This window comes from Oncorhynchus mykiss, chromosome 12, assembly GCF_013265735.2.
Source record: "Oncorhynchus mykiss isolate Arlee chromosome 12, USDA_OmykA_1.1, whole genome shotgun sequence".
Classification (NCBI taxonomy): domain Eukaryota; kingdom Metazoa; phylum Chordata; class Actinopteri; order Salmoniformes; family Salmonidae; genus Oncorhynchus; species Oncorhynchus mykiss.
This window is the reverse complement of record NC_048576.1, coordinates 30,388,979-30,399,193: the sequence shown is the minus strand read 5'-3', so window position 1 is coordinate 30,399,193 and position 10,215 is coordinate 30,388,979.

Sequence of the window (10,215 nt, the reverse complement as noted above, 5' to 3'; positions counted from 1 at the left end):
AAAGTGAGCAGGTCATCACACAACTGTTATTGCATCACTGTTTGCTTGAGAGCGAAAAAGCGTGTGTGAAAAACATTGAGGGAGAATACATTTGTATATGTAACAGTCTTGGTGTACAGTCGTGGCCAAAAGTTTTGAGAATGACACAAATATACATTTTCACAAAGTCTGCTGCCTCAGTTTGTATGATGGCAATTTGCATATACTCCAGAATGTTATGAAGAGTGATCAGATGAAGTCCCCCTTTGCCATGCTAATGAACTGAATCCCCAAAAAACATTTCCACTGCATTTCAGCCCTGCCACAAAAGGACCAGCCGACATCATGTCAGTGGTTCTCTCGTTAACACAGGTGTGAGTGATGATGAGGACAAGGCTGGAGATCACTCTGTCATGCTGATTGAGTTCGAATAACAGACTAGAAGCTTCAAAATGAGGGTGGTGCTTGGAATCAGTGTTCTTCCTCTGTCAACCATGATTACCTGCAAGGAAACACGTGCCGTCATCATTGCTTTGCACAAAAAGGGCTTCACAGGCAAGGATATTGCTGCCAGTAAGATTGCACCTAAATCAACCATTTATCGGATCATCAAGAACTTCAAGGAGAGCAGTTCAATTGTTGTGAAGAAGGCTTCAGGGCGCCCAAGAAAGTCCAGCAAGCGCCAGGACCGTCTCCTAAAGTTGATTCACCTGATGCCAAGAAGGGCAGCAAAGAAGCAACTTCTCCCCAGGAAAAACATCAGGGACAGACTGATATTCTGCAAAAGGTACAGGGATTGGACTGCTGAGGACTGGGGTAAAATAATTTTCTCTGATGAATCCCCTTTCCGATTGTTTGGGGCATCCGGAAAAAAGCTTGTCCGGAGAAGACAAGATGAGCGCTACCATCAGTCCTGTGTCATACCAACAGTAAAGCATCCTGAGACCATTCATGTGTTGGGTTGCTTCTCAGCCAAGGGAGTGGGCTCACTCACAATTTTGCCTAAGAACACAGCCATGAATAAAGAATGGTACCAACACATCCTCCGAGAGCAACTTCTCCCAACCATCCAGGAACAGTTTGGTGACAAACAATGCCTTTTCCAGCATGATGGAGCACCTTGCCATAAGGCAAAAGTGATAACTAAGTAGCTCAGGAAACAAAACATCGATATTTTGGGTCCATGGCCAGGAATCTCCCCAGACCTTAATCCCATTGAGAACCTGTGGTCAATCATCAAGAGGCGGGGTGGACAAACAAAATCCCACAAATTCTGACAAACTCCAAGCATTGATTATGCAAGAATGGGCTGCCATCAGTCAGGATGTGGCCCAGAAGTTAATTGACAGCATGCCAGGGCGGATTGCAAAGGTCTTGAAAAAGAAGGGTCAACACTGCAAATGTTGACTCTTTGCATTAACTTCATGTAATTGTCAATAAAAGCCTTTGACACTTATGAAATGCTTGTAATATACTTCTGTATTCCATAGTAACATCTGACAAAAATATCTAAAGAAGCAGCAAACTTTGTGGAAATTAATATCTGTGTCATTCTCAAAACTTTTGGCCACGACTGTAGTGTGTGTGTGTGTGTGTGTGTGTGTGTGTGTGTGTGTGTGTGTGTGTGTGTGTGTGTGTGTGAGTGAGTGAGTGAGTGAGTGAGTGAGTGAGTGAGTGAGTGAGTGAGTGAGTGAGTGAGTGAGTGAGTGAGTGAGTGAGTGAGTGAGTGAGTGAATTCCATGAGCACCTCTCCTTGGCTGGGACACACTTTCTGGATTCTGTAGGTAGGAGCTGTTTGAAGTTTGGAGTTTTGGCCTGTCTGGTGACATCCCCAAGCGGTAAATTACCAATAAGACCAATAAGAAAGAGTTCCAAATCTCTCTGCCAATAACAGCTAGTTTTCCATTTCACCCCTCCCCACTCTGACCACTGATAGACAGTCCTAGCAAAATTGCTTGAGAAATTGCACTTTAAGTTTATTTTTTAAAACAATAAGGTACTTAATTGTCACCCAAAAATGATTAAATATTGAGATAAAAACGGCTGCATTGGACCTTCAAAAAAATTGCCTCATATTCATCCATTGTAGGATTGTACAGGAAGTGTATGTCACGCCCTGACCTTAGAGATCCTTTTTATGTCTCTATTTTGTTTTGGTCAGGGCGTGAGTTGGGGTGGGCATTCTATGTTTTGTGTTCTATGTTTTCTATTTCTGTGTGTTTGGCCGGGTGTGGTTCTCAATCAGAGGCAGCTGTCTATCGTTGTCTCTGATTGAGAACCATACTTAGGTAGCCTTTTCCCACCTGAGTTTTGTGGGTAGTTGTTTTCTGTTTTTGTGTCTGCACCAGACAGAACTGTTTCGGTTTTGGTCTCTTTGTTGGTTTTGTTATTCAGTGTTCGGTTCTTTTTAATAAATCATGAACACTTGCTGCGCTTTGGTCCACTTCTTCATGCACCGATGACCATTACAGTGTAGTTATAAGGTCACCCATATGGCCAGCACAGTGACTGATCTAGCCAGTGAAGGATGTAGCATTTGCAAGGGGAGGGTACTGATAGGTTTGGATTTCTGAACTTTAAATGTTATTAATCATTAGTTGTAATTGAGACCGGAGGGGTGCCATAGCCGAGGGGCTACACCAGAGGTTCATGGTTATCTGTAGGAAGAAGGTGGGTGCAATTAAGCTTGAAATGGACTGAGTGTAGAGAAGGTGATCACATGTGGCAGACATTGATAACGGGAGAGAGCCATGGATTAGTGATGAAGGTGGTCGAGGACAGGTCAGGTCACCTCCTGCCTAGCATTAAAGATACCATGTTTAGCGGGAAGGAGGAGACTCCACCCAAAGTGGGGTACATATACCATCACTATTGTAAACATGTTTTTGTCTAATACAGCTGCACTGACCATCTGGGAAGAATACACTTGGTTTGAGCTTTCATAGTGTCCAGTGAGTTTTTACTCTGAGAATTAGAACCTAACAGTACCAACCTCTCAGCTGGAATTTTCCTATGCTGAACTCTTCATTCAGTCCAATCTGCATCTCTATGGACAGGGTGAGGAGCAGTGGACAGAAGGAAAGGGGGAGAGAGAAAGGAGAGTTTGAGAATGTAAAAATGGTTAGGCATGGAAGAATCAGAACCTATTTAAGGTTGTACTTGCCTCTGACAGCACATCATTCAAAGTGAAGACTTTAAACAAGAAAGCTCACCTGAGCAGCTTGACATGTAACACTTCACTCTAATCTCTCCCTCATTGTCTGCTTTCGTAAGGAATCCCTGGAGAACAGTGAGGGAATTTCATCAGTTTATGATCATTCATAAATATATAATGCTTAGAGTGTATCCTTATAGAAATATAAAAACCTAAATTATATTTCTGACCTGGTACAGTTTAAAACGTAAGTATCCCATTTAAATGCCTGGGGACAGAGAGAGAGAAATGGAAAGGACAGACAGGAAGTATAGGTTAAGGAGGAGATAATTATCACATGCATGGCTCCACCATGTTATCGGTAACTGAACTAAATTACTATTGCCCTGTAGCACTCACTTCTGTCATCATTAAGTGCTTAGAGAGGCTAGTCAAGGATCATATCACCTCTACCTTTCCCGACATCCTAGACCCACTGCAATAGATCCACAAATGATCGCCATTGCACTGCACACTGCCTTATCTCATCTGGACAAGAGGAATACCTATGTAAGAATGCTGTTCATTGACTACAGCTCAGTCTTCAACACCATAGTAACCTCCAAGCTCATCATTAAGCTTAGGGCCCTGGGTCCGAAACCCTGCCTTGTGCAACTGGATCCTGGACTTCTTGACGGGCCGCCCCCCCCCCCCCCCCCCCCTAGGTGGTAAAGGTAGACAACAACACAGCTGATCCTCAACACAGGGGCCCCACAAGGGTGCGTGCTCAGCCCCCTCCTGTACTCCCTGTTCACCAGTGGAGGCTGCTGAGGGGAGGACGGCTCATAATAATAGCTGGAATGGAGTGAATGAAATCAAACATGTTTGATACCATTCCATTTACTCCATTTCAGCCACTACTAAGAGCCGTCCTCCGCTCAGCAGCCTCCACTGCTGTTCACCCATGACTGCGTGGCCACGCACATCTCCAACGCAATCATCAGGTTTGCTGACGACACAACAGTGATAGGCCTGATAACCAACAATGATGAGACAGCCTATAGAGAGGAGGTGAGGGCCCTCGTGGAGTTTTTCCAGGAAAATAACCTCTCCCTCAATGTCAACAAATCGAAGGAGATGATCGTGGACTTCAAGAGACAGCAGAGGAAGCACGCCCCCATCCACAATGCCAGAGCTGAAGTGGAGATGGTGAAAAGCTTCAAGTTCCTCAGCGTACACATCACTGACAATCTTAAATGGTCCACCCACACAGACAGTGTGGTGAAGAATGCACAACAACACTTCTTCAACCTCAGGAGGCTGAATAAATTTGCCTTGTGCCCTAAGACCATCACAAACTTGTACAGATACACTATTGAGAGCGTCCTGTCGGGCTGTATCACTGCCTGGAACGGAAACTGGACCGCTCCCAACCGCAGGGCTCTCCAGAGGGTGGTGCCTGCCCTCCAGGACATCTACAGCATCCGGTGTAACAGGAAGGCCAATAAGATCATCAAAGACCTCAGCCGCCCAAACCACAGCCTGTTCACCCGCTAACATCCAGAAGGTGAGGTCAGTACAGGTGCATCAAACCTGGGACAGAGAGAATGAAAAACAGCTTTTATATCAAGGCCATCAGACTGTTTTTTATTTTTTATTTCACTTTATTTAACCAGGTAAACTACTTGAGAACAAGTTCTCATTTACAACTGCGACCTGGCCAAGATAAAGCAGAGCAGTGCGACAGAAACAACAACAGAGTTACACATGGAATAAACAAGCGAACAGTCAATAACACAATAGAGAAAAAAGAAAGTCTATATACGGTGTGTGCAAATGGCATGGAGGTAAGGCAATAAATAGGCCATAGTAGCAAAGTAATTGCAATTTAGCAGATTAACACTGGAGTGATAGATGAGCAGATGATGATGAGCAGATGATGGTGTAAGTAGTGATACTGATGTGCAAAAGAGCAGCAAAGTAAATAAAAACAATATGGGGATGAGGTAGGTAGATTGGGTGGGCTATTTACAGATGGACTATGTACAGTTGCAGCGATTGGTTAGCTGCTCAGATAGCTGATGTTTAAAGTTAGTGAGGGAAATGTAAGTCTCCAGCTGCAGCGAATTTTGCAATTCATTCCAGTCACTGGCAGCAGAGAACTGGAAGGAAAGGCGGTCAAAGGAGGTGTTGGCTTTGGAGATGACCAGTGAGATATACCTACTGGAGCGCGTGCTCCGGGTGGGTGTTGTTATCGTGACCAGTGAGCTGAGATTAAATAGTCACCACTAGCCGGCCTCCACCTCCCTCCACCTTGCCCCGAACTTTAGTTACTACCCAGCTACCACCCGGTTGCTCTAGAGCACATATGTCAGAGTCAAGGCCCGCGGGCCACATCCGGCCCGCAAGAAGGTTTTTTACGGCCCCTGGGATGATCTTGATTTATTATTAGAACCGGCCCGCAGCAAGCCGGCAGCCCGCAGATCTTTTACACGCACCAATACTACATTTCCCACAATGCAAAGGTGACGCACCGAGCAGTAGGCTGCTTCATTTCAATATTTATTGGCACAGCAGTCGTCAGCATCACAGTAAAATTAACTTTCAGATACCCATCAAAAATGGCAAAACGGAAGGTGGATACTGAGAACCGGGGGTTTCAAACAAGGTGGGAGTCGGAGTATATGTTCACGAAGGTAGCTGGAAAACCTGTGTGTCTTCTGTGTGGAGAAAGTGTGGCGGTACTGAAAGAGTATAATCTGAGACGACATTATGAAACGAAACACGCGGACAAAAACAAGAATATGGACATGGAACAAAGGCTACAAAAGGCAGAGGAATTAAAACGAGGCCTCAAATCTCGACAGGCTCTGTTCAAAAAAGCCAAATCACAAGGCCAGGCTGCTGTCAAGGCCAGTTTTATTTTGGCAGAAGAGATCGCTAAATCAGCCCGGCCATTTACGGAGGGGGATTTCATCAAAAACTGCATGATTAAAGTTTGTGACGAAGTTTGCCCAGAAAAAAGGCAACTCTTTTAAATGTGAGTCTGAGCAGAAACACCATTGCCGAGAGAGTAGACCAGTTGTCCATCAATCTAAAAGAGCAGCTTGTGAAAAAGGGAAAAGATTTTATTGCATATTCCTTGGCTGTGGATGAGAGCACCGACATTTCTGACATTGCCCAGTTGTCAATTTTCATCCGCGGAGTGGACTCCAACCTAAGCGTGACAGAGGAGTTTTTGGCTTTACGTCCTATGCATGGCACAACTACGGGGCATGATTTGTATGAAGAGGTGTCAAGATGTGTAAATGAGATGGAGCTGCCTTGGGAAAAACTCGTGGGTTTGACAACCGACGGAGCACCTGCGATGTGTGGACACAGGAGCGGACTGGTGGCGAAGATACGGGAAAAGATGCAAGAGGAAAACGCGACAGGTGAGCTGACAGCTTATCATTGTATCATACACCAGGAAGCGTTGTGCGGTAAAGCCTTGAAAATGGAGCATGTAATGAGCATCATCACGCGCACAGTTAACTTTATCAGAGCCAAAGGTTTGAATCACCGCCAGTTCAAGGCATTTCTGACGGAGTTAGAAACGGAGCATGGTGATTTGCCTTATCACACAGAGGTGCGATGGCTAAGCCAGGGAAAGGTGCTTCAAAGATGTTTCGAGCTTCGTGAGGAGATTTGTCTGTTCTTGGACAGCAAAGGGAAAGACACAACACAACTCCGAGACGAAATGTTTCTGTGTGAAATGGCTTTTCTGTGTGACATTACGAGTCATCTGAATGCAATAAACTTGCAGCTGCAGGGTCGGGATCGTGTCATCTCTGATATGTACAGTACAGTGAAGGCATTTAAAACCAAACTGACTCTGTGGGAGACGCAGATGCGGAAAGAAAATTTGAGCCACTTTCCCAGCTGCCAGACCATGAAAGAGAAGCTCTCTACCAGTGCGTTCCCGAGCACACAGTTGGCTGATAAAATAGGTATGCTTGCCGCTGACTTTCGACGCCGATTTGCTGACTTTGAAGCACAAAAAAGCAGGTTGGAACTGCTCGGTAACCCATTTGCTGTTGACGTGGAAAGCTCACCACCAAACCTCCAAATGGAGTTGATTGACCTCCAATGCAATGATGCACTGAGGGCAAAATATGCGGCAGTGGGTGCTGCGGAGTTCGCCCGTTTCCTCCCCGGCACAATGCCCCAGCTGCGCATCCAGGCTGCTCAAACGTTGTCTATGTTTGGCAGCACATACCTGTGTGAACAACTGTTTTCTTTGATGAACCTGAACAAAACATCACACAGAAGTCGACTTACTGCTGAACACCTCCACTCAATTCTGAGGATTTCTTCAGCTCAGAGCCTTACCCCGAACATTGATGAACTTGTGGAAAAGATGGGACACCACCAAGTATCACCCTCAACCTCAAACAAGTGAACATTACTGTGCAATCACATATTTAGAGTTTTTACTCAGTTCAAGTTTAAAAGTTAAAATTTAATATTTGTTTTCACTGCATGTTACTTCTCCTTAAACAAAGTGTTGTTTTTGATTAATAGATTTTTGCACTTTATTTTTTTGTATTTCAATCCAATTATATTTTAAAAATATTTCAGTTGAGTGGATGATAGAAAATTGCTATTATTGTTTTTTCTTTGAAGTAAATTTAGCCCACTTTTGCTAAAATAGAAAATATAGTCTACTGATGGTGCCTTGAATACCGGTTTCTTTCATTTAATGTTCATGTTATGGGGATATTTATATAAAGGAAATTTGTCTTTTGTGTCTGTTGAAAATTAAAGATTACTGACAGAGCCATAAGAAAATATTGCTTTATTTATCTGATCATATTGTAATATATTTGTTAGGTTTTCAGTAGGTTCAATTAGGTTCACTAGACTATATGCGTCATTTAAAAATTTTTCAATGAACATTCGAACAGTCCGGCCCTCGTCTTGTAGCTGATTTTTTTATTTGGCCCTCCGTCCATTTGACTTTGACACCCCTGCTCTAGAGGCTTAGAGGCTGCTGCCAAATGTACATAGTCAAGTAACACTGGTCACTTTAATAATGTTTACATACTGTTTTAACCACTTCATATGTATATACTGTATTCTAGTCAAGGACTATCCTATTTAACTATTGCTGTACATATACTATTCTTCAGATATACTATATATTCTATCCATATACTGTCCATGTTGTCCATACATCCAATCACACATATACTGTATATACTACCGTTCAAAAGTTTGGGGTCACTTAGAAATGTCCATGTTTTTGAAAGAAAAGCACATTTTTTGGTCCATTAAAATAACATCAAATTGATCAGAAATACAGTGTAGACATTGTTAATGTTGTAAATGACTATTGTAGCTGGAAACGGCAGATTTTTAATGGATTATCTACATAGGTGTCCAGAGGCCCATTATCAGCAACCATCCCTCCTGTGTTCTAATGGCACGTAGTGTTAGCTAATCCAAATGTATCATTTTTAAAGGCTAATTGATCATGAGAAAACCCTTTCGCAATTAATTTAGCACAGCTGAAAACTTTTGTTCTGATTAAAGAAGCAATAAAACTAGCCTTCTTTAGACTAGTTGTGTATCTGGAGCATCAGCATTTGCGGGTTCGATGACAGGCTCAAAATGGCCAGAAACAAAGAGCTTTCTTCTGAAACTCGTCAGTCTAATCTTGTTCTGAGAAATGAAGGCTATTCCATGAAACTGAAGATCTCGTGCAACGCTGTGTACTACTGCCTTCACAGAACAGAGCAAACTGCCTTTAACCAGAAATGAAAGAGGAGTGGGAGGACCTGGTGCACAACTGAGCAAGAGGACAAGTACATTAGAGTGTCTAGTTTGAGAAACAGACGCCTCCCAAGTCCTCAACTGGCAGCTTCATTAAATAGTACCCCACAAAACACCAGTCTCAAATTCAACATTGAAGAGGCAACTCTGGGATGCTGGCCTTCTAGGCAGAGTTGCAAAGAAAAAGCCATATCTCAGACTGGCCAATAAAAAGAAAATATTAAGATGGGCAAAAGAACACAGACACTGGACAGAGGAAGATGTGGAAAAAGTGTTATGGAAAGACGAAGTTTGAGGTGTTCGGATCACAAAGAAAAATATTTGTGAGATGCAAAAAAAATGAAAAGATGCTAGAGGAGACGCCATCTGTCAAGCATGGTGGAGGCAATATGATTGTCTGGGGGTAGTTTGGTGGTGGTAAAATGGGAGATTTGTACAGGGTAAAAGGGATCTTGAAGAAGGAAGGTTATCACTCTATTTTGCAACCCCATGCCATACCCTGTGGACGGAGGTTAATTTGAGCCAATTTCCTCCTACAACAAGACAATGACCCAAAGCACAGCTCCAAACAATGCAAGAACGATTTAGGAAAGAAGCAACAGCTGGTATTCTGTCTATAATGGAGTGGCCAGCACAGTCACCGGATCTCAACCCTTTTGAGTTGTGGGAGCATCTTGGCCGTATGGTACGTAAAGTGCCAATCAAGTCAATCCAACTTGTGGCAGGTGCTTCAGGAAGCATGAGGTGAAATCTCTTCAGATTTCCTCAACAAATTGACAACTAGAATGCCAAAGGTCTGCAAGGCTGTAGTGGAAGAAGCAATCACTGCAAGGCTGTAGTGGAAGGAGCAATCACTGCAAGGCTGTAGTGGAAGGAGCAATCACTGCAAGGCTGTAGTGGAAGAAGCAATCACTGCAAGGCTGTAGTGGAAGGAGAAATCACTGCAAGGCTGTAGTGGAAGGATAAATCACTGCAAGGCTGTAGTGGAAGAAGCAATCACTGCAAGGCTGTAGTGGAAGGAGAAATCACTGCAAGGCTGTAGTGGAAGGAGAAATCACTGCAAGGCTGTAGTGGAAGGAGAAATCACTGCAAGGCTGTAGTGGAAGAAGCAATCACTGCAAGGCTGTAGTGGAAGGAGAAATCACTGCAAGGCTGTAGTGGAAGGAGCAATCACTGCAAGGCTGTAGTGGAAGGAGAAATCACTGCAAGGCTGTAGTGGAAGGAGAAATCACTGCAAGGCTGTAGTGGAAGGAGCAATCACTGCAAGGCTGTAGTGGAAGAAGCAATCA